The sequence below is a fragment of the Atractosteus spatula genome, chromosome 24, assembly GCF_055471065.1.
Source record: "Atractosteus spatula isolate fAtrSpa1 chromosome 24, fAtrSpa1.hap1, whole genome shotgun sequence".
Lineage (NCBI taxonomy): Eukaryota > Metazoa > Chordata > Actinopteri > Semionotiformes > Lepisosteidae > Atractosteus > Atractosteus spatula.
In genome coordinates, this window is record NC_142729.1 from 9,160,251 (window position 1) to 9,186,945 (window position 26,695).

The 26,695-nt window shown below is 39.4% G+C and overlaps 1 pseudogene and 1 gene segment (V, D, J or C); both read right to left on the reverse strand.

Annotated features, from left to right (window-relative positions):
* The window catches only part of LOC148815865 (Ig kappa chain V region Mem5-like), a 364,398-nt gene that overhangs the window by 20,238 nt on the left and 317,465 nt on the right, over nucleotides 1-26,695 (reverse strand).
* LOC148815866 (U4 spliceosomal RNA) lies at nucleotides 14,115-14,196 on the reverse strand (annotated as a pseudogene).

The following is a 26,695-nucleotide window of genomic DNA, read 5'->3' on the forward strand; positions in this document are numbered from 1 at the left end:
TTGGCACCACTCTAGTTCCCTTACCCTGTGTGTTATTGTGTCCAATTACAAACCAGTCACTTATTCACCTTAAAATCATCACTTTGGCACCGACCCTTGTTATCACGCTCCCTAAGTCCCTCACCAGAACCCACATCCTAAATGTTACACCCCTTTACCCCTAGACACTTGGGGTCGTAACACTACATTACAGTGAAAATAGAGATCCAACAACTTAACAATACATAGGTTTACTGTATATCGATGTGAAAAAAAAGCAATTATAGCAGCTCTGTAGCTGTTCTCAGCCTCAGTCCTCTGTTTCTTTCAATTAACCACACCACCTCCTGTACAGTAGAAAGAGGATTTTGCCCAGGTGCGTACTGTATCACTGTATGAGATGGAAGCTAAATCTCTGCTCTCAGTAGTAATCTTCTTCATTTACTGCCTACAGCATGTCATTTGTGTCATACAAATGTCAGAGTGTCAGGGATCCGGCAGGTAGTTTTCCGAGGATCCTGTGTTGCAGTGAATTCTGCGGGATGCAGAGGCAAACAATCCAAAATCATAATCCAGAAGCAAGGTCGATAAGAGAAGCTAGAGATCAGTTAACCAGAAAGAGCAGAGATAAACCGAGAAGACAATCCAAAAGGCGAAATCCAAGAGACGAGATCAAAAGCGAAAAGTCCAAAAACTGGGAAATCCAACAAGACAAAAACGCGCACTAGAAAACTCTAAAGGAGGCTTTTCAATAGTGAGCAAGGTCTGGTGCGTGAGGGAAATTTAAATAGTGAAGAGAGAGGGATGTGGTAGGATAATTGGTTCAGGAGTGAGAATCTGTGTAATCTGGTGACTGTGAGAATGTGATGGGTTCAGTTAGGAATGAGATCGTGAAACTGTGGGTTTGGGAATGTAATGGGGTTTGCGAGGGCAAGTGTGGTGCGTGACAAGAGTCCAGGTGTCTGTATCAGGGAAGTCCCTTTATTACAACCACCAAACTTGAAAATAAGTAACTAAAGATGGTCTATTATACTGTGAAACACACAAGCTAAAGTGACACTCCCCCTAATAGTAATACATAAATATGTCTATATATGGATATACATCACATTAAGTTCATGCAAAGATTAGTGAAGCAAACTGTTTAGCGCACTGCCCATATAACTGTGTCTCAATGAGTTTACCTAGTGATACATGACAAACTGCTCAAATGTACTAATAAGCAGAATTTTCCTGTATAAATATCTGAGCGAAAAGTTTAAAATAAACATGCAGAATAAGAATCTTTTATCTAAGATCATGTCTCTTGGTTTATTGACAGAAACAAGTTCTGTATTTACATTCTGGGTGTAAAGCCAATGTTAGACCACACAAGTCTTGTACATGTTTTGTTCCTTCACCATGGACACATGACCAGACAAGAAGCCTGATCACCTGTGGTCTATTTTCAGCACTTCAGCCTGGTGCAGGCTACTTAAGATCAGGTTATACTGCACTCAGCACTCTGGCAAAGAGACATTTCGAGAGTCTGTTTCTGAGCATCATGCGAGCCCGGGACCTGGATGCGCCTGGCACCGTTATGCTTTTAGTTTCTGTTTCTTGTTCCCGTTCCAGTGCCCCATGCCGGTTCCTGTTTTTAAATAGTCTGTCTCGGATGGATCGCCTGGCTTTGGACTTTTGCCCTTTTTGGATTTCCCGTTCGTCTCATCCCTGGATCGTTTGCCTTGGCCACACCTCCCCCGACCACCAGCACTCCATGGGCATGCCCCCCTGTCTTCATTCCCAAATCCTGCATTTTTTCCCAGTGTTTTCTCACTCAATTCCGGATCATGTTGTCTGCATAGGGCCTGGAAAGAACTCTTTCCTGACAACTGTGGAGAGAAAGGCTTTTAGTGTTTTCTGTTTCTAGTTAAAAAAATGGTAAAGTTGCCCCATGTTAATCTCATTGTGAGTTGGTGTCTTTCACTTGATCATAATTTACTGTACATTGAATTGAACCCAGATTGAAAGTCCGCAGCCTTGTAACTGAGCAGCCCAGTGTCCAACTACTGTACCAGCCCACTGCCTCTACCTGACACACAGGGTTCATCTAAACAAAGAGAACAATGGAGAGGAGCCTGATTAAGCAAGAAGATGTCATTTTGATGACTTCATTTATCAGTTTCACTTCAAAAGTTCAGACCTTTCACAGGAAATAATTATTTCAAAATGAATTTCTTGTTGGTGGCAGTGAAAACTGAAATACTTCAGCAGAACACTGGATATTTCTCAGGGAGACACTCCAGGGTTTGAGTGACTGACCTGGTGTAGGTATCTGGGCTGGTGTAGTAAGATTAATGTATTGTAGTAGTAGTGTTCACTGTTTTCCCAGGAAGAATTTGTCAGAGAGATACGCTGGGGCTAAGTGACTGACACTAGGCCTGGATATTGCTGATTGTTCCAGAGAGGAGATGAGTAGAACTGGAGGAGGAATTGAATGCCTCTTTGGGATTAATGAGAAGATTAGAGTTATCATGAGTGACCGTTAAGGATATTGTCACGCCCTCTGTAGCCAGACGGCGCTCCTACTCTGTCCTGTCCCTAGTTTCCTGTGCTTTGCTCTCCTTCCGGTGTCTCTCTCTCTGGGGCTATATATTTCCGGGTCACTTATTCTGCTTGGCTCAGCATTGACGTTCGGATGTCCTGAGACCCGCCTAGCACCAGGTCACCACTCTGTCCGTGGCCTGAGGGTATAGGTTTCTATACGGCACTCCAGGACTCTTTGCACTGCTGAGGCCGGGCTAACTCCCCGTTCGCATAGGTCTTTTTCGCTCTCCTGCCTCTCCACGGTTTGTCCCTTCCGACATCCATGACAGATATGGAATAGCACAGATATGATACTAAGCCTTCCTGTAAGTTGTTAGCATTAAAGTTCTGTTCTCTGCACACCTGTACGCTGGAATCTATAAAGAGCCTCAAACTAGAACATGACATAATTTAGATTATTGCAGACAATAAAACAAAAGACCAAGCACCATATTCATAATGTTCTTATTCATTTAGTGTGGACAGTTGTTTAAAACATGTGAAATGAACCAAGATTTGTTCATTCTGTCACAGTACCTGAGTATGTGCCTCTAATTATACCAACCGCTCGGGTATATTGCTAGAAATCACTTACAAGTTGAGGGTTATGAATAATTATTTCACTTATTGACTTAACCTCTCATTCAGGTCCTGATTTTCACTATTTTTGTATCCCCCCATTTGTAACAATATCATCATGTTTCAGACATAAATCCTTCAGAAATAACACACCATCCTTCTGCTTTAACAGTAGTGTCCATGTACTGTACCTTCTTTGGAAATGTAGCTGATGGAAAGGCATTTTGACATGAAACAATATATATCACAAAATAAAAATAGACATTTAGAAATGCAAAAAAGCTGTTAAAATATTTTATCTGATGGCAAATAATGGCTATTTTTTTGGCATTATATTTTTATAATTTATTTTTTGGTAATTCAATTGCAAAGCCTTTGAAACTTATTTTAAATACTGAGTCACAACAATGTGCCAACTGGACTCCGGAGGTAAGATGATGATGAACAACAAATTGTTATAATATAATAATTAAAATTGCTTGTGAGAAACATTTTTTAATTTATGTGCCTATATTTCCATTTCCAAATATCTGGCAACAGGACGCTGGAAATGAAAAAGTAACAAGTAATGAAAGAATGCTTTCTTGCTGTAAATATTGTATTGATTGATTTGCCTAATAAAACATATTTTCTACATTTCCATGTATTTCATATTTCTTTTTTTTATTAACCTCTTGTGATTATGTTAGTGTAAAGATAGTTGGACTAAAATTAACTTTACTAATTAGTTAAATGAAATACTAGACTGACGTTTGTTTCAGTCCTCACTTTAAGCAAAGAGCCCCAGTGTCCCCAGCAGTAGAATCAGTGGCATCATTGTCCTGTGTGTGTCAGTGACTCTGAAAGGGCTGAACACTGACTGATCCACACTGTGAGTCTTAACTAAACACAAAAGTAATTGGCATATGTTGAATTTCATTAGAAACAAGAAAACATGAGGTACAACTGATAGGTTTTTTAGCTGTATTGACTCCTGGAATATTCCTGTGATAAAGAAAACCTTGTTTTGTTTATCATTCAGAATGATGCAGGATCAGATTCTAATAGACATGTTTTTACAGACCTTTGTGCACGAACTGTGTTTACATCTCATTTTGGCTAAAAGTCCTGCCCTGTCAAGGAAGACAATTTGCATAGAAGAGACACTTTGCATTGGCAGCACATGCTTCAGTGCTCTGGGAGTGTTTATAGCCCTGTGAGTTTAACACTTTATGACTGAGAGCTGCCCTTCATGGCAACAGAACCCACAGCAACAATGACTTTCATCACCATCTTCATCTGGACACTTGTCTTCTTTCATGGTGAGGAGCCATGAAATTAATGCAAAGTAACACAATTCAAGGAGATTTGCAATGTAATTTTATATTATCTTTTCAAACTAGAAAACTGGATTGAAAGATTTGCAAGGTGATAGCACAAATTTGAAGTAGGCATTTCAGGAATTGTAACATAATCAAATTGTATTTCTAGTGAGACATTTACTTGTTTATTTTGTTCCAGGTTCCAGTGGACAGGTTACTGTGACTCAGACTCCATCAGTGACATCTGCTCTCCCATCACAGACAGTCACTGTGAGCTGTAAGACCAGCAGTTCTCTGGGTGACTGTTATTGTGGTAGTAGTAGCTCAAGTGGCCCCTGTCTTGCTTGGTATCATCAGAAAACTGGAGAAGCTCCTAAACTCCTGATATGTGGAGCAACATATCGTCAGTCTGGGATTCCAAGTCGTTTCAGTGGCAGTGGGTCAGGAACAGCCTTTACACTGACAATCACTGGAGTCCAGGCTGAAGATGCAGGAGATTATTACTGTCAGCAGGGCTACAGCGGGTATCACAGTGATACATGTCTGTACAAAAACCTCCCTCATCTCTACAGGAGCTGCTCTGGCTCATCAACAGGAACCACAGAGGACTTAGGCTGAGAACAGCTGCAGAGCTGCTTCATCTGCACTGAAGAGCGCTGGGTTTGTGCATCATTAAATATTGAGTTCTAAACACATAAATAATTTGTAGATAAGATCACTTTATTAGCCTTATACAATTTCTTGCATTAGGAATTTATCTTTTTGCATACCCCAGCTTGCTCTCCATGAGACACACAGATGGGGAGAGAGAAGCCTGGGGTCAGAGCGCAGGGTCAACCATTTATACGGCGCCCCTGTAGCAGCTGGGGTTAAGGGTCTTGCTTAGGGGCCCAACAGAGTAGATTTCCTCTGCCGGCCGCGGAATTCGAACAGGCAACCTATTACAAGTGAACTGAGCACAAATAAAATTGTACATAATGTGTTAAACTTTTACCTTAATGTTATAGTCAGTATTTTTACCCAAATGACTTCTAAACGTATCTACGGTATGTTTTTAAATGAAACTGAAGATGAAAAATAAAGAATTATTTGTACTTTTAACAGCTATGTAGAAAATATTTTTATACATTCTTCATATCAAATAAATGTATATCTCTTTAGCATTTTCAGTGATATTAAATGTTTATCATTTATATATTTTACTTTTCCAATAAAACAAGTGGTAACTTCCATCACTAAGAAGAGAAAGAAAAAGTTGCTGTTCAGGCAGTAGAGTTAATTTATTATGAATATGTTGGACTGACTGTGCACAGGACACTGTCACTCTTACCGATCCAATCAGACGAAGCAGGAGCCTGAAGACACTGAAGCTCTGGGTGGTTCACATTCTGTTGTGTTTACAGTCAAATAGAACCACATTAAATGAAGTCTGTATTTCTCAACTCTGGCCACAAGAGGGAGACAGATCACCGCTACCTGCACTGTACAATGGCACATTGATAAAGCCAACAGAATGGCCTGCAGTTCTCACCCTTGTCAATCCAGTTCCTTCATTACTGGCATTTGTCTCCACTGTTCCAGTCGTTTAATTTCTTTCTAAGACCCTGAAGAAGGATTCCTAAAATGTCTCAAATTAAAATATTTTAATATACACAATTTTCCTTTTTATATACAATATGAACATCTGCCTACACAATATTCTCTCATACACTCAGTTTAATTCTGATAATCTGAAAGTAATTGTTTATACACTCTGTAACAGAAAGAAAGCCCAAACACTTGCTGTCCAATGTTGTTTTTGAGACACATAAATCTGTTTATGAATCTGGAAAAGTACAATTAGGTTATTAAAGTCTCATACAGGCTCTCACTGTTTCTGCTTTCTGTGCCCACAGTGACCCTCTGTAATATCTCATATCATCCTGAGCCCACAGTCCACACACAGTCAATCACAACAGTCTGTAGATAAGAAATCCTCCAGTCCTATCTGCAGTTATTATTCTCATATAAAAGACAAATGTACCCTGTTTTATCTGACATCTTGGCATCTGTTTCTAATATCTTCATGTTTAAGATATGAGGTCTTTCTGTAAGTCAGCCAGTTTCACACATTCAGAATGCTTTTGTTTAGATACAATATGTCAATAGAATATGTGAACAAACAATACAAGTACAGACAATTCACAGTGTTTAATACAATATATAGTCCATCACTGCAAATTTACAGCACAAATCTAACAAAGAATCATAAAACCTTTTTGTGAGTTTTCAGTCCGTTTTTTGTGTAGTTTGGTCTTGTGATTCAAGTTAATTGCAGTTGCTAAAGCCTGAAATAAATTATTACTTTGTAACATTTGAAAATAACTAGACCGGACCAGAATGGACTGTTTTCCGTATATACTGTACACCTCAAATTTTCTTACTTTCACATAAGAATGAATAGTATTAACTACAAATAACACTACACCTTCCGCCAATTATATCAGCTTTTGTTGAATGTAATGTGTGTAATGCTTTTTTTGAAGTGATTTTTCTTTTCATTTCAGAGAAATGGTGTTATGTGTGTAGGTGGTTAAATGTTCGCAAAATCTTCAATGAAGAAACATGCTGTGAAGATACATACTCTACATACTTCACCGAAGCATCGATATTCAGTCCCCTAAGTCAGTAGCTGTTGGAAGCAAATTTCACAGTAATTTCTGTAACTGCTGACAATTACTGTAAAGCTGCCAGTACTATAAAGTTTGTGTCACATTCCTGAATACAGTATGTTTTCCTCAGATGTGAACAGCAGGATAGTGTAATTGTGTTTGTTCTTTCTGGTAAAACTGCTTCAGTCCTCACTTGGTCTGTTGAGGATTGATTATGAACTTCAGCTGTCAAGTCTTTCCATCACTTTTCTATGGGATTCAAGTCTGGGCTTTGACTGGGACTGGAACACTCAAGGACTTTCAGTCTCTTCTTGTGAGACCTCTTCAGTGGTCAGATTGTCTCCAGCTCAGTCTATTCTCCCAGGAAGCTCCGTCACGATCAGCTGTACAGCCAGCAGCTCTGTTATCAGTGGTAGATACAGCTTACTGAACTGGTACCTGCATAAACCTGGTCAGGCTCCACAGCTCCTGGTTTATTATGCAACAACCCATCAGTCTGGGGTTCCTGACAGATTCATTGGCAGTGGGTCTGGAATAGCCTTTACACTGACAATCACTGGAGTCCAGGCTGAAGATGCAGGAGATTATTACTGTGGGCAGAGTAACAGCCTGCCTCTCACACTGTGATACATGTCTGTACAAAAACCTCCCTCAGCTCTACAGGAGCTGCTCTGGCTCATCAACAGGAACCACAGAGGACTGAGACTGAGAAAAATATGAATATTTTTTGCTTTTAACAGCTATGTAGATACTATGTTAAATATTCTTGGTAAAATTTAAATGTACATCTGTTTGGCATTCAAAAAAATTTTAAATATTGTTTATGTTTAGTCCAATGATAACTTCCATCACTGAGAAGAGAAAGAAAGGGTTTCTGTTCAGGCAGTAGAGTTAAATTCTTATTAACATGTGGGACTGCCTGTTCACAAGACCCTGGATCTGTTAGAATGACAATCAGATGAATCAGGAGCCTGAAGACACTGAAGCTCTTGATGAGTCTCCTTCTGGTGTTTATTGTCAAATAGAACCACAATCATTACAGACTTTTCAAAACTGACCAGAAGAGGGAGACAGATCACTGCTACCTGCACTGTGCAACAGTACATCGATAAAGACAACAGAACAGCCTCCGGTTCATTGCAGATTGTTGGCATTTACTGTATCTCCTCTGTGCCAATGGTTGTCTTTTTTTCTAAGCACCTGAGAAGGATTCCTGAAATGCCCTAAATTAAAATATTTTAAATAATTAAACACAGTATAAAATATACATCATATATATATATTTAGGTGTAATATTAACATTTGTGTTTGTAAATTCTATAATGTATTTCATACACTTAATTCAATTGTGTTCATTTCAAAATAATCGGTCACGCACTCCATAACAGACGGAAAGCTCAAACACAAGATCATAAAGCCCAGCTTATAAATCTGAAAGTCTGTGTGAAAAAGAACAGTGATGTTGTTAAAGTCCTCATCTCACACCTACAGTCTCTTACTGTCTCTACTGTCTAAGCTCATAGTGACCCTGTGTAATATCCCAGATCATCTTGAGCCCACCATCCACATCAGTCAATCAGAACAGTGTGTAGATGGGGTTTGATTGACATTGAAGAAAAATATTAGAGTAATGCAAGAATTTCATATTTATACTATTTTCCAACAACAGGGAAAATAAAAGTTTCATGCATATGTTCAAACATGAAAACAGAATTAACAAGAATTAACAAATATTTTTAATATTAAAGTATTTTTTCATATTCTTACTGTATTCTTTTACTTATTTACTGTCATTATAAGAAATCCCCAGTCTTATCCATAGTTATTAATTTCAAATAAAAGACAAATTTATTCTTTTTTTCTGATATCATGGCATCTGTTTCAAATATTGTCATGTTTATGAAATTAGGTTTTTCTGCAAATTAGGCAGTTTCCCACATTCTGAATGCCTTTGTTTAGATATAACATGTCAATACAATAAGTAAAAAACTATACAAATACAGACAATTCACAGAGTTTAATATATAGTGTATCATTGATTTACAGTACAAAAAGTGACAAAGTAATCATAAAACACAATTCATCTTTTTTTGTGAATTTCAGGTCTGTGATTGTAGTTTGGACTTGTGATTCACGTGATTTTCAGTTTTTAAACCCCCGGTTTTAGGCCCCTTTGCAAAGCCCTTAACCCCAACTGCTCCAGGGGCACTGTATAAAATGGCTGACCCTGCGCTCTGACCCCAGGCTTCTCTCTCCCTGCCTGTGTATCTTGTGGAGAGCAAGCTGGGGTATGCAAAAATAAATTTATTATATAATTAATTTAAACAAAGAAATGTTATATGGCCAATACAGTGATCTTATCTTATACTTTATGATATAGACACTTTGATTAATTCCAAGTAATGTGTCTACTTCTTTTTTTTCAAGCATTTATTTTCATTGAGTTTTAAATTAACTCTATTATAGGTGTAGGAGGTTAAATGCCAGTGAAACCTTCAAGGATGACATAGACAGTGAAATTTACCGAGGCATCAGTATTCAGTCCCCTAAGGCAGGTGTTGCTGAGAAGCAAATTTGGCAATAATTACTGTTGTCAACATTCCTGGATACAGTATGTCTCCCTCAGATATGAACAGCAGGATGGTGTAATTGTGTTTGTTCTTCCTGGTAAAAAAAACTGCTTCAGTTCTCACTTGGTCTGTTGAGGATTGATTATGAACTTCAGCTGTCAAGTCTTTCCATCACTTTTCTATGGGATTCAAGTCTGGGCTTTGACTGGGACTGGAACACTCAAGGACTCAGTCTCTTCCTGTCAGACCTCTTCAGTGTGGCTCTGCACTTGAGCTTCAGAAGTCAAATATGATTTCCTCTAGAATTGTACAGACTTTATTTAGTCCATTTCTACACATACAAATGAGTTACTGTATCTATAGAGACTAGAATATTGTCAATCTATGAACAATGACTCCAGGTTCAGACACAGAACAGCTTCACAGTGCCATTTCTAATCACTTCTCTCTTCCACACTGAGCAGCAAGAGAAGCAGGAGTCTTATATAGGGGTATGGGTGATATGATGCGCATTCCAGGACATAATGATTAATGTCCCTATACAGTACTTAGACTAAAGTAATCTTCTTCTGATCTGTGCCTTTTGAAGGCTTCATCCCTAATTTGGTCCAAAACCTAATTCGTCTTGATTATTTGTCACACTGCTTTGTCATTTATGACTTAACATCAAACATCTATTAAAGAGAAAAATGTATTTCTAAGGAAGTCAAGCTGCTCCATTTTGATTACACACAGGCAGTGACCATGGAATAAATTTGGCTCACAAGCAACGTGGCAGAAATATAAAAGTAACATCAGCCACCAGTGTCTAAACACCTTACAGTGAGAAATATCTGCTGCCTCATTGTGCCTCAACAGACAGCTCTGTTCGGTGATCTCACTGCTGCTGTCTGGTTTTCATACAGTATCTCCTCCTCTCCAGTAGAGTCAACACTAGAACTGACTTTCCCTCTCAGATGTGTCCGACACTGAATCTACAGGCTCTGGTTAAATTGATTTGAGGTGTAAAAGTCTGTATTTATTTATTCTTACTGCCCTTTTAATCACAACTCAATAGACAGCGATATCATACTGTACATATTTATAAGAATAGGAATCTGTTGTATTGCAAACAAAATGATTAATTTTCATATTCACCTCCTTCATACTTTAATCCTCACAATTGAAAGGACAGGGACACCATATATACAGAATGTACAGTATAAGAACAAGTTTCAGCTAAAAATGTAATCAAGTCACAAACCATAATTTCTCAAAATCATTTATCAGAAACCTCGTAACCTCAACAAATACAATATGATCTCGATGGATTTTGCCTTATCATGTTCTCGTTATAAATCTTGTCAGGATCAATTGTTTTCTTCATGGATGTTTTAATGCTAATCTTACTCCATTCAAAGATAAAATATTTTCTAGAGTTGTTGATGATTCAAATGAAAACTATTTGTATAGAAGAGACACTTTGCATTGGCAGCACAAGCTTCAGTGCTCTGGGCGTGTTTATAGCCCTGTGAGTTTAACACTTCATGACTGAGAGCTGCCCTTCATGGCAACAGAGCCCACAGCAACAATGACTTTTATCACCATCTTCCACTGGACACTTCTCATCTGTATCCCAGGTGAGGACTTTTATTATTATTATTTGTAATATTGAACACATCTCATACGTTCTTTTATATCTTTCTTTACAAACCGATCACTGATTTTGATTTAACAGTCCTGCCTGTTTTAATCTTTGATTCTTTCAGAGTCCTCTGGGCAGACTGTGATGACTCAGACTCCTCCAGCTCTCTCTGTCCTCTCTGGAGGAAATGTCACGATCCACTGTAAAGCCAGTAGCTCAATTACTGGGTATTTTAACTACCTGAACTGGTACCAACAGAAACCTGGAGAAGCTCCAAAACTCCAGCAACTGAACGTCAGTCTGGGGTCCCAGAGCGTTTCACTGGCAGAGGATCTGGACTGGACTACAGTCTGACCATCAGTGGACTCCAGGCTGAAGATGCAGCAGATTACTACTGTGGACAGAATTATCATACTCCTCTCACACAGTGATACACGCCTGTACAAAAACCTCCCTCAGCTCTACAGGAGCTGCTCTGTTCATAAACTGTAAACACAGGGGACTGAGGCTGAGAACAGCTGCAGAGCAGCAATACTTTGTTCAACAATGTATAGAGCTGAGGCTTGTTCATCATGGATATACATAACTTCTATGTATATGTTAATCCATTGTTGAGAAACTCAGGTTATTTGTAATACCCTTTTGTCTTGTAAAAAATTACAAGTTACTCATCTCTATAAAACAAATGTAATGTGTTTTTTTAAACACTGTTTGCAAATTATGTATAAACCCTGCTCTGTTCAGTCCATCTGTAACAGCTCTGCAACTGAGCCTCAATCCCCGATCCTGATTGTTTAAGTTCATTTAGAGCTGAGTTGGGCTTTTGGACAGACCTGGATAACTATTTTACCCAGTAGCTAACAGCTGTCAGACAGTAATCTAGTGCATCTTCAGCTGGGTTTCCAGGTACCAGAGCAGCTGCTGGCTGTGTAGCTGATAGAGATTTTGCCTCTTGGAACACCAGTCTGTGCTGGAGAGTCAGAACAATCTGGGAGGAAAGTGAGTTAAAATAATTTATAAATGTTGATATATTGTGAATATTTAGGGTATAAGCACTGAGAATATCCTGAGTGTGACATTCAGTCAGATAAGTCACAGCCTAAGGGGAGCCAGCTGTCAGTTGTTATATTGCTGATACCTGACAGCTGAGCTCCTGCCTGTTTAAATGTCTCGCCTCTTGTCAGCAGGGTGTGAAGCAGCCAGGAGAGCTAGAGAAGGTGCACTCCTGCACTCTGTGGCACAGCCCAGTATCTGAAAGAGAGACTGAGAGAAATACAGAGAGAGAGAGATGGATTCTGTCCAGTTGCAGTCATTATTTTTAAACAGCTTGCAACACTGAGAAAATACATGTGATACATTTTTCATGAATTTAACTGTCCTCAGTGACTCTGAAAGGGCTGAGCAGTAACTGATCCACGCTGTGTGTCATAAAGTGTTCAGAGCAGCAATTCACTGACACACATGGTCTCATTCTGCTTGAAAGGCACCAGCAGTGTGGTCCTCAGTGCCAGTGAGAGTCCTCAGTAACACTACAGGGAGCAGTGAGGTCTTTAAACTCTGTTTCTTATAATGTTACTAAAGACTTTTTGAGGGACAGTGAGATTATACTACAGCTTCACAACAGACACTCAACACAGGGGAAAGAAATGTTGATCAGAGAATTTAGGTAATTAGGTTGTTGTTTTATTAACCATAATTTAACAACAAAGTCTAATGAGTGTCCAGAAGACCATACTAATCTCATTTTAATTCTACTCTTAACACCTGTACTATGTTTTTAGCCAGTAATGCCTGGGTGTTACCCCAGTGTGGTGACCATAGACACTCTGCTGTAAGAGGTGCCAGCCCATCAGATGAGGGTTTAAATTGAGCTCCTGCCTGCTCAGTCAGCAGGGGGTGTGATGGTGTCGCTGTTACTCTCTTCTCCCCAGAATCTGCTGTGTAATGGGGCTGCTGGTGCAGAATGGCTGCTGCTCGTCTCCCAGCTGGTGCTGATCTTCAGTGCAGTGGGTCCCCTCCTGTTTGTGAAGGATCCTTTGGCATGTAAGGTACTGTATAAAAACAAGGAAATCTCCTTCCTATTATTAACCCTCTGTCCTGAGAGTGAACTTGTCCAGTCTTGCTGTCCTTGTTCTGTCAGAGGAGAAAGTCTGTGTTTCAAGCACTGCTTGTCCAGAGGTGTCTGTTGATCTATGGGTAATAATGTACAGAGTAAAGACACTTTCACTGATTAGGCAGCATAGGCCCTGATCAATTGAGGGCCTACCATTCAGTACCATTCAGTATGAGATCCCACCTAATTTCAGTGTTAGCGAATAAGAGATTGACTTTACTCTAAAAAACATTTCTCTGAAACTGTGTGCAAATAGATTCTTTCACAGGTTCACACAGAGATACACACAATAACAGATAATACTTTGAGGTATCAAAGATGTTGAGCGTGAAATCAGAATGAACATTTATAACAGAGTTTCAAATGTGCTTTTTCTGAAAACTCTAAACTTTGACAGATCTAGATCTACCCTATCTTTCTTTAAAATTATTCATGATAGCTCAGAAGTGTTTCTGAATATCTCAGCAGTGAGAGCACTGCACTGCTGTCCAGCTGTCTGTTGAGGAATTCTATGAAGGTTCTTTGTCTCTGAATGTTGTGTTATAATCTGTTATCAGTGAAGGCGTGTTTCCACACTCATCATGCTGTTTGCACCAACCTCCTGTGGCTTCTAAATGTATTCTAAATGTATCCATTTTCTAACTGGTTCAACTCATTCAGGGTTGAGGGGGACTCGTAATCTATCCCAGCAAGCAGACAGCACAAGGCAGGAGACAGCCTGTACACTACAGCAGTGTGAATACAAGTTTTCAACTAGCAATAATAACACCTTGGCTAAACCTCTTAGGTTACAATACTGCCACTGCACAAAGCTGTGGAAACACAACACAATAACACAATTGATCTTAGCCAAGAGGTCAAAAAGCAATGAAAACATACAAACCCAGGGCTCAAGAGCTGGGAGGCAGCAGTAGTAGTTACTACACCACTGTGTTTTCCATTTTATTAATGTTGCAATAAAGAAAGAATCTATAGTTGGAACTAAACTGTGACTCTGGAAGTAGATTATTAAATGTCTGTGTCATATACTGTAGAATTTGTACAAATGAATGCAGATTTTATACTTTAGTTAAACTCCTTGCTCAATTGCTATAATAACAGTCTACAGTTTACTGGCCAATTTGCATAGAAGAGACACTTTGCATTGGCAGAACATGCTTCAGTGCTCTGGGAGTGTTAATAGCCCTGTGAGTTTAACACTTCATGACTGAGAGCTGCTCTTCGTGGCAACAGAACCCACAGCAACAATGTCTTTCATAACCATCTTCATCTGGACACTTGTCATAAGTACTTATGGTAAGAGGTGATTGACAGAGCACATTGAGGAACGAACGTACCTTAGTACTTGTAAGCAAAAACAGGTTAGATTTTATTGCCATTCAACACTTGTACAAGAGATATCTAAATATAGTTTCTCCTGGACCATGGTGCAAAATACACTAGAACAAGCAGAATATTGTCACAGGACAACACAGAAGAACACTAATTAGCAGTCAGTTAGCAGTTGTTGAGGTAGTATAGGTACAGTATATGCTGTATAGATAAATAAAAATAAAATAGTGTAATGAATAAATAGATAAATAGTAAATAAATGGGTATTTACAGTAGTGATTTGTGCAAATAAGCATTTTGAAATACATTGGTGGTATGGAGGGGAAATGGGGTGCAGACAATGGTGCAGGACATACAGTAGACATAACAACATGACAGGGCATACAGTCATTGCGACAGTGGTGATAGAGCAGCAATGGGTGTGGGTGTTCAGCATAATAATAATTAATAATTGCTTACACTTATACACTGCTTTTCTGGACACTCCACTCAAAGCAATTTACAGGTAATAGGGATCCCCTGCACCACCACTAGTGTGCAGCCCCACCTGGATGATGCGACGGCACCCAGAGTGCCCCAGGACGCTCACCACACTTTGGCTATTAGTGGGGAGAAGAGCAGAGTGATGATGCCAATTTATAGATGAGGATTATTAGGAGACCATGATGGGTAAAGGCCAGGGGGAAATTTGGCCAAGATGCCGGGGTTGCACTCCTACTCTTTTCGAGAAAAGCTCTGGGATTTTTAATGACCACAGAGAGTCAGGACCTTGGTTTTACATCTCATCCGAAGGACGGCTTCTTTTTACAGTATAGTATCCCCATCACTATACTGGGGCATTAAAACCCACATAGACTGCAGGGTGAGTGTCCCCTGCTGGTCCCACTAACACCTCTTCCAGCAGCAACCTTAGCTTTCCCAGGAGGTCTCCCATCTAGGTACTGACAAGGCTCATCTAACAGCCTGCAGGAAAAAGCTATTTCTTAGTCTGGTGGTGCTGACTTGCAGGCTGCGATACTGTCTTCCATAAGGCAGAGGTGAAAAAAGACTGTGAAAAGGGTGGGAGGGGTCTTTGATGATGGTGCATGCTCTCCTGGCACACCTCTTGTAGTAAGTACACTGGATGGTGGGCAGTGAAGTCCTGGTGATGGCCTGGGCTGTCTTCACCACTCGCTGCAGAGCTCCCTGGTCAGAGACAGTGCAGTTCCCATATCAGATGGCGATGCAGCATGTCAGGATGCTTTTAAAGACGCACCTATAGAAGCTAGTGAGGATAGGGGGTGGAAGTCTGGCTGTTTTCAATCTCCTCAGGAACTGGAGATGTTGTAGTTCCTTTTTGACTAAGTTCGATGTATTGTGGGTCCAAGATAGGTCTTCGGGGATGTGTACTCCCAGAAACTCCACAGCTGAACCTTCAATACACAGAGGATTGTGGACAGCCTGAGTTCTTCTGAGGTCAACAGTCATCTCCTTGGTCTTCTCGACATTGAGAGACAGATTGTTGGCCTTACACCAAGCTGCAAGCCGCTCCACTTCATCCCTATAGGCTGATTTATTACTGTTAGTGATGAGGTCCACAACTGTGGTGTCATCAGCATACTTGATGATATGATTACTGCTGCATTTGGAGCACACAGCCTTGCGGTGCACCAGTGTTCAGAATGATGGTGTTGGAGGTGGTACTGTGGATTCTTATGGCCTGGGGCCTGTTGGTTAAGAAGTCCAGGATCCAGTTGCACAGTGGAGTGTTCAGACCCAGTGAGGGACAAGTGAGGACAGCTTGTGTATCAGTTGCTGGGGGATGATGGTATTGAATGCTGAGCTGAAGTCTATGAACAGCATTCTGACATAACAGTCTTTTCCCTCCTGATGGGTCAGTGGCAGATATACTGCAGCGGTGATGACATCCTCTGTGTATCTACTGTGGCGATAGGCATACTGGTGTGGGTGAGATAGAGGCCTTGATGTGTGACATGACTATTCTCGAAGCACTTCATAATGACAGGGGTGAGTGTGACGGGGCGATAGCCATTGAGGCTGGATACTAGTGATTTCTTGGGAACCAGGGTGATGATGGTGGATTTGAAGCATTGTGGGACAACAACCTGAACCAGGGAGGTGTTAATGATGTCGGTGAAGACCGCCGCTAACTCACTAGTGCACTCCCTTAGTACGCGACTGAGGATGCCGTCTGGACCTACGGCGTTCCATGTCTAAACTCTTGCCAGAGTCGTCCTCACGTCAGCTAGGGAGACAGACAGCACCTGGTCGCCTGGAGGAGGTGCTGCGTTCATGGCAGGGGTTGTGTTGAGTGCCTCAAACCGGGTGTAGAATTTGTTCAGCATATTAAGCAGGGACACATTCCGGCCATCAACACTGTTGTTTCTTCTCTTGTAGTCAGTGATGGTCTGTATGCCCTGCCACAGCCGCCTCGGGTCCTTAACCACAAAATGCTCCTGAATCATCAGGGCTTAGGCTTGTTCAGCTTTCCTGCAGCCGCTGGTTAAATGGGCCCTTTGAGTGCCGCTCTGTCGCCAGATTTAAATGCAGTATTTTGAGCCCTCAGCAGCGAAAAGACCTCGGTGTTTAACCAGGGCTTCTGGTCAGGTTGAATATTGACAGACTTAGTGATCACAACATCATCTGCACAACCATTGACAGATGATGTGTACTCTTCTAAGTCGAATTAGTATGATGCAGCAGCTTTAAACATGTTCCAGTTGGTGAGATCAAAGCAGTCCTGCGGTATAGGCAGATATTTGCAATAAAGGCAGATAATAGTATACACAGAAATGATCCTGAATTAATGTGCAGAGATAAACAAATTCCTAATCTTTTTTACATAACACTGTAATTGCTCATTCACTATATTCACTGAATGCCCTAATACTGATATTTAAACATTAAAAATTTAAACACATGTCTGATCAGAAGAACACTGGCCTATTCTTTAAATCTGTAATTTATCTTTAATACTGAAGCTCTTTATTCTCTTCTCCACAGTAATTTGCATGCAATGAGGTTCTCACATACACCGTTATGTGTATACTGTTCACTTCTCCAAGAGACCTCTTTTTTATAACTCAGTTCACATTTTTTACCATTAAAATAATGGGTGGAAAATCCAAATGTATTCTAATCTAATAACATAGCACAAATGCAGGAATCCACATGTTCTGTTTGAATTCACACACAGTTAAACTGTATTAATTCATGTATTATTTATTTTTAATTCTATAGCATTAACATTATGTTATCTTTTGTAACATTTGTCAGTAATAAATTAAATATTTTCTTAAACCTTCAGTCTTACAACTGCAATCCTGCAGCATCTCTTGACCTGTGGTTGCACTGGGAAACCATAGTATTCTCAAGAGAGCTTACAGTTTTCCATGGCTTACCGCTGCAAATGGACCTTGTTTAGGCTCCTCCTAATCTAGACTCCAATTATCCCTTTTTTCCTATATAATTAAGAATGTCTTCTCTGGTGGCGCTTCACCATTCACCCTTCTCTGGCAGTGCTGCTTCCAGTCCACTGCACTTTTCTCTTTGTTCGGTTTCTTGGGATAATTCTTCAGTGACCACACTACATGCAGTCACTCTGCTCTGGAACCCTTGACTCTTTTCCAGCTGCCCCAGTTTTTGATGCATTGCTGCTCCATTCTGGTGCAGACTGTCATCTAGAACCCCAGAGAAACCTTGAGCTGCCTCCACTCCTCTGTTGAAACAGCCTGCCTCCATAAAGAATCCTGTACTCCTGAAGCAGCCTGTCTCTACTTGCTGTCCTAGCATTCATTCTGGACTGTCTGGTCTCCATTTTATGCCACCAGGCTGGGTCTTACACTCTCATCTCAACTCAGAGTCTTCAGTGCCTCAACCTCATACCTTACACTGTACACTTGCAGCACCTCTCTCTCATATCCAGTCACCAGAACCTTTACTCACAACTCACACATTAACACACATCTCATCCCAGAGTCACTAGACTTCCTAGACTGCGAGATCAGTTCTTCTGTCTTGCCTGCATTTCCGGTGCCATTACACATAAATGCTACATAACACCGGAACTACGGTCTCACCCATTCTCTGGTCTGAGCCTGGCTAGTTTTTTTTTTCTGCTCAGGGAATTACAGTATGCAGCAAGTAATTATAAGACTATTCACAGATGTTATCTGTTAGATGGCCTAGTCTCCACAGCTATCCAAAGTCACTTAGAAACCAATGCTTTTCTAACTAGAGTTTCCCCATTACTATCACACCCCCTATTATGTCAAAATGTCAAACACAGTTATATTCAAATTGAATGTGTTAGAAAACATGTCTTAATGTTTTACTTTTAAAGAAAAAGAGCAATAAAAGCTGATATTATAGTATAGTATTGCAAGGTGGCAAGGTGCTTTTGGGTGTTTGATCTGATTCCAGATTGGAGTGTCTTCTGTGTGGAGTGTGCACAATATTGTGCCCTCTCTTGGCCTGTTTAAACCCTTCCTTTTTAAAATGTACAACATTTCATCTTTCCATGTAGGAGAATAATTGAAACAAAAACTCCTGCACAGTATAATATTTAAAACTAAAAATAAATATTACCAGATAAGATACAGTATCAACAAAAAGAGCAATTTTACTGTAGTATGCCTGCATCAGGGCATTGAGGTCCCAGACTTCTTTCAACAGCTTGTAACCATGAAAAAAACATGTTCACAAATAGCTAAGCAGTGTTTGAAAATACAACTTGAAAGATACATAAAATAAATCAACTATAGATATAACAAAACTATGTTATTGTAGTTTTAGAGTCTATGTTATTGCAATTTTACACACAAAAAGATCTTCATGGCATAGCAGGCATTCTACAGGTGCACACATGATGACTCCAAATAGAAATCTGAAAATTATTTTACAATTAAAACCCCTTTAATTCTACTTTCTACTGAAGTGGAGGCTGCCACTTTATAATGCGTATTAGCATATTTATCAATATATTGTGTCAAATACAGTAAGTATCCTTTATTATATAAATATATATATTTATTTATTTAACATATCCTTCGAAGCAAATTTAAAAACCTAACGAGGTTTGTGGAAATTGTTAGTCTACATACAGAAGGCACTCAGCTACAGTAAATGTGTGGCCTCTAAAGGTAATTTAGATTTGTCAGCGCATAGGAGGTAAATGCTTATGCTGTCAACAAATTTTAGTTTTTAATTTTTATTTAAACTTTATTGACATTTATATTCTTTCACCCATAAAAATGTTCAGTTTTGATTAAAATCTTTACTTAAAAAAGTATACACATCAGTGTAATTCAACAAAATGCAACATTTTACTGGAAGAGAGTGAATACATTTAGAAGGCTCAATAATTGCTAACCTTTTATGGAATGCACAAACCTTCTCGAGATCATATAATAAGTTAGCTTACAATGAAAATGCAGTTGATAGACAATCATGTAGTTTCTCTGAACAGGGAATTGTTTCTCATGCAAAGAAGTTGAAATGACGTCTTAAATAGTTCTCTATATAAACATACAGAGAGTGGCAGTCTCTGTCTCACTGAAGGAATAAGACAGGTGAGTAACTTTGTCACAATTAATGATTCCATTGACAATACCAACAGCAGCTCTAAAAGACATGTTTCTTTCTACAACTTCTAACATGTCCCGTGTCAGAGTCACAGAGTATCAGTCTGTCAATAATTCTGATTGAATATTTTAGCAACTATCGATATGTCAGTGTGTTTTCTTTCAAACTGCAGACAGACTCACACGACTCGGATACAGAGAGTACAGATAGACACTCAGCATGGTGAGTACTGAGTAGCAGCACTACTAATTGTGCTATTCAATAATATGTAATACAGATAATATTAATATAATTTATATACACTAAATGGCAATTTAATAAGCACTTTACTAAATAACACTGAATAAAAATGTTCATTAAATAATAGCTCAATTATCATTAATTATTGATAATATGGTGTGAAAATATGCATTACTGTGTGTACAAAGTATTACTGCACTATACGATAGATTATTCTTATCTATAATGGTATCCTAAATAATACTACTGTGCTGTTCTGGGCTGTATTACACCAAACTGCAGTTAATGTGAATCAAATTACAGTACCTATTTTGTTGATGGTATCAACAAAATGTTATTTGGCACAATGTAAATCATTTACTGAACAATGATTAGAAAGATCAGTATCTACTTAAAAGGAGTATAACAGTGCAAAAACAGGTAAAAATGCCTATGAGAAAGATAAAAAAAATGTGGCAATAAAGGAAAAAAATGATTTTCTGAAAATGTTTTTCAAGCATAAAACAAATAAGACTGAAATAACGTGTTTCAACATAAACAATAATAGAGAACATACAGTATGTTCTCGTTATTTGAATACGGTCTGAATACTTTTGCAAAGTACTGTATTTTTCTTTTTAAATGCACACCTGAAATATATTGGGAAGTTGTATCCAAGCATACCTGAGAAGTTTTAGTTTATGAAGGAGAAATCCTTTTTATGACAATGAGTGTAAATTGTGCTCTTTCATGTCACATATTTCTCTACTGCTCCTTGCTCTCTTTTTAAGTACAGGTTAGTGACATGGACTGTGGCTATTACTTATTGTAGATATCCATGCCTTTGTAGTCTGCTAATGTAGGCAAATTCCTAAGCTGTCCAAGCATACTTTGACATTCTGTAAATATAGAAAATGTATATAGTCAGACAATATGAGGAACATTTAATTTCTGTTGGTTCATCCATATGATACCCAACATACTACAGTATTCAAACATTGACAAATGTTTTTTGTTAATGCGAGAAACAACATCGTCATTTGACAAATCCTTAAACCTTCAATACCAACTCTAGTAAATTCCAAAGATGACGACCATACTTAGAATAAACACACAAAGAGAATGATGAAAAGTAGTTTGATGCTAAATGTAAGAATGAGAACAGAAATATTTTGACATATACTGTAGTACTGTACAGTATATAGGCCTAAAACAATATTCAGCCATGGAGAAACCTAGGTAAAATGGTACATATTTTAAGTTTCCTGGTTAGGTTTTTAACTCTGTTAATTTAAGAACAATTTATTTATTTCAACACTGAATCAAGTTAGTTATTGCATGTACTGTATGTATGGCTTCTCTCACACTGTGACATTTTCATATTGTGAAGTTTGCTAATGTGTTGGTGTTGTTGTGTTCCAGAAGTGTGCTGTTCTTTTGTATTCTCTCCTCATTTTTTTTCACTGGACTCTGACAGTGGACACAGCTTTGGATAAAATCAAACTGCATACAATCATGAGAACTTTGAGACAAGAGTAAGTAACCAGCTGCTGAAAGTTCACATTCTTTTAGAGTATAATTAAAGCTAAGGAACCATGAACTTAACATCTTTCAAGTTTTCAAAATGTTTTGGAATGGCTAGCCATAAAATGAATCAAATCAGGCCCTCCAGACTGATAATTTGATAGTTTTTCTGGTTTGCTAGCCCTTATTTGTCACGCCCTCTGCAGCCAGAGGGCGCTCCTACTCCGTCCTGTCCCTAGTTTTCTGCCTGCTGCCCTTCCAGTCCCTCTTTCCCTTGGGCTATATACAGTGCCTTGCGAAAGTATTCGGCCCCCTTGAACTTTTCAACCTTTTGCCACATTTCAGGCTTCAAACATAAAGATATAAATTTTTTATTTTATGTGAAGAATCACCAACAAGTGGGACACAATTGTGAAGTGGAACGAAATCTATTGGATTTTTGAAACTTTTTTAACTAATAAAAAAATGAAAAGTGGGGCGTGCAAAATTATTCGGCCCCCTTGCGTTAATACTTTGTAGAGCCACCTTTTGCTGCGATTACAGCTGCAAGTCACTTGGGGTATGTCTCTATCAGTTTTGCACATCGAGAGACTGAAATTCTTGCCCATTCTTCCTTGCAAAACAGCTTGAGCTCAGTGAGGTTGGATGGAGAGCGTTTGTGAACAGCAGTTTTCAGCTCTTTCCACAGATTCTCGATTGGATTCAGGTCTGGACTTTGACTTGGCCATTCAAACACCTGGATACGTTTATTTGTGAACCATTCCTTTGTAGATTTTGCTGTATGTTTGGGATCATTGTCTTGTTGGAAGATAAATCTCCGTCCCAGTCTCAGGTCTTTTGCAGACTCCAACAGGTTTTCATCCAGAATGGTCCTGTATTTGGCTGCATCCATCTTCCCCTCAATTGTAACCATCTTCCCTGTCCCTGCTGAAGAAAAGCAGGCCCAAACCATGATGCTGCCACCACCATGTTTGACAGTGGGGATGGTGTGTTGAGGGTGATGAGCTGTGTTGCTTTTACGCCAAACATATCGTTTTGCATTGTGGCCAAAAAGTTCGATTTTGGTTTCATCTGACCAGAGCACCTTCTTCCACATGTTTGGGGTGTCTCCCAGGTGGCTTGTGGCAAACTTTAGACGATACTTTTTATGGATATCTTTGAGAAATGGCTTTCTTCTTGCCACTCTTCCATAAAGGCCAGATTTGTGCAGTGTAAGACTGATTGTTGTCCTATGGACAGACTCTCCCACCTCAGCTGTAGTTCTCTGCAGTTCATCCAGAGTGATCATGGGCCTCTTGGCTGCATCTCTGATCAGTCTTCTCCTTGTCTGAGCTGAAAGGTTAGAGGGACGGCCAGGTCTTGGTAGATTTGCAGTGGTCTGATACTCTGAACCTTGAGACTATCACAGAGCAGGTGCATTTATACAGAGACTTGATTACACACAGGTGGATTCTATTTATCACCATCAGTCATTTAGGACAACATTGGATCATTCAGAGATCCTCGCTGAACTTCTGGAGTGAGTTTGCTGCACTGAAAGTAAAGGGGCCGAATAATTTTGCACGCCCCACTTTTCATTTTTTTATTAGTTAAAAAAGTTTCAAAAATCCAATAGATTTCGTTCCACTTCACAATTGCGTCCCACTTGTTGGTGATTCTTCACATAAAATAAAAAATTTATATCTTTATGTTTGAAGCCTGAAATGTGGCAAAAGGTTGAAAAGTTCAAGGGGGCCGAATACTTTCGCAAGGCACTGTATCTCTGGGTCTTGCACTCTGCCCTCGCTCAGCGTTGACGTTTGGATGTCCTGAGACCTGCCTAGCACCAGGGTGCCCCACGTCCGCTCCCTGAGGGCATAGGTTTCTATACGGCACTCCTGAACTCTTTGCACTAACGAGCTTGGGCCTTTTTCACGTTCAGCCGCTACGCATATGGGTCTTTTTCCGCTCTCCTGCTCTCCACGGTTAGTCCCTTTGGAAGTCCGTGACATTATTGTTCCTACCTTCTAAATGTACTGTATCTGTAATCTGTTTTTTAGTCAAAGGAAATGTTTTTAAGGAATTTAAATATATTTTATAATTGTTAAGGAAGTTACAGTAAGAATAGCTGAAATGTTTCATATAGTTTAGCAGTATATTTTCAGTTTAAAACCATTACTATATTCTAATACATAAAGAAACTGTATGATAAACTCACTGATTACTGACATTAACAGAATCCATTTTGAAATAATCATATATCTGTGCAATTTTAAACTATTCTAATGTGCTAAAAGTCAGTTCAGATATTATACAATTTTCTGAAGGATTTTCATATTTACAGATCCATCCATTCTGCTACGTCGGATAATTCAGATTCACTATACCATATCATACAGATGCAGCCACGAGCGGGGTATGCTGCAGTACAACATGGTGGGGGTGTCGCAATATACTGCAATATACTGTATGCAAATTAGATTATGTTAACAGTGTCCAGAATCACCTTGTAAAACCGGCAGGTGGAGCTTTACCTCTCTCGTACAGCATTTGAGCTATCACCAAAAAACAGCTGGTTTTGAATCCCGATCACTGCTGAGGGACAATCTTTATTCAATTAAGACTTTAAGTTGTATACTCTTTAGACTTTTAAATTTAAACTGTGTATTACAGTATGTTAATCATTATACATTAAGAAGTTGGTACATTTTATGAAAGCAAGATTGCTCAGTTGGACAAAAGTACACAACCTACTACCTTTATCATAAATATTTTAATTACGCAGAAATATTTTATGCATCAAAGTCTTTACCGAAGATATTACTAATAGTATTAATAATGAATGACCTTGGACAAGCTGTAAATTCAAAGTATTACTCTGGTCCACATTCTTTGTAACCATCTTTGTAAACGAAAGGACTTTATTTTTTCATTGACAAAAAGTAACACCACAGCATTTCGTTGATCTGATCACGCATTCGTTTCCAATCATACAAAGTATGCCTTTCACTTGTTAAAAGATATTAATTTAGGAACATAAACTTATTACTGTATGTAAACTGTACTGTATATGGCTGGTCTTGGTCTTTAGAAAAAATACACACCAGTATTCCATTTCTCCCTAAATATTTTAAGCATCAAAGTCTTACATGTGGTTATTTTGGAAACATTTTTACGTGTTCATTCTGACCATAGTTCTGTACATTTATATACTTTGTGAAAAGTGATCGTTTTAACCTTTTCTGCAAATATGCTTGTTATCAGAGTAAACAAAAACATGCTTGAATTTGATTAACAAGGAATATAATATAGAATCGCATATTTAAAGAAATTAATAACAATATAATTATATTCAGGTACTGTAGCACAAACAGTAGTATATACGCATATCTATTGATACACGTACGGCTGTTTCACCACTTGTCATGTGACTGTGTTAGTGGCGTGATAGTGCCTGACTTATAAGGGAAAGGTGGGCTGGTCAAATCCAGCCACGAGTTTTCTTTTAACAAACATTTCTTTGAAAAACTAAAATATCAATTTTATGGACAATTCATTAACTTTTTAATATTTCTAAATATCACAACATGTTTGAATCTAAGTCATTTTTTAATAACAACGAATAGTCACCGTCTTTCCCTTTGAATCGCTCCAGTAGGTTATTAATAATATCTTCAGTGTCGCATCTTCCCAGTTTAGCTGATCTTTTGCTGCCTACGCATGCTTACACAGGTCCCTAGGTTACTTATCAAACTTGACTGAGAAAGCTTTAGAGAACTTAACATTTTTATTATCAACAAATTGTAAATATGACGTTTACATTGGCGTTATTCATTTTTCACTTGAGTGTATGGAGCAGTGTCAGCTGTCAATGAGAGCAGACACCCCCTCTTAGGTTGGGCAAACGATTTTTAATTTTTAAAAAAGAAATAAAAAATTAGATATAATGATATTGTAACGCTTACAGCCGACAGGTACTGTGTAAGAGCCGGCGTACCAGAGCAGGTGACGTCACCGCCCTTCCCTGTGATAGCAGGACTACAGCTACTGGGCTGTAGAGAGATCTCTCTTTAGCTCACGGGGCTAGGTTGCTGCAGAGAGACGCAGAAGTCCCGGGTTCGAGCCTCAGTCGGGATGGGGCCGACCTGATGCGGCAAGGGCGCCCGCCTGAGCCCCCGGTTGCGTTACATTCGTGTCAGAAGCGGGGTGGGATAGCCCTTCGCCGGGGACGGCGATTTAAGCGGGGGAGTGTAACGCTTACGGCCGACAGGTACTGTATAAGAGCCGGCGTACCAGAGCAGGTGACGTCACCGCCCTTCCCTGTGATAGCAGGACTACAGCTACTCGGCTGTAGAGAGATCTCTCTTTAGCTCACGGGGCTAGGTTGCTGCAGAGAGACGCGGAAGTCCCGGGTTCGAGCCTCAGTCGGGATGGGGCCGACCAGATGCGGCAAGGGCGCCCGCCTGAGCCCCCGTTGCGTTACAATATAAACATTTACTGCAATACAATACTGCAATGTTTCGTCTGTGAATCCTACTTCAATGAAACGCTTGGAGTTTATAATGTAGGGTGCTCTGGATGGGTTAAACTTTAATGCAGGAAAAATGTATTTCCCAGAAGCTACAGCATACTGATACTTATGGAAGCCCATTTCTGCCAGGGAGTAAAAAAACACA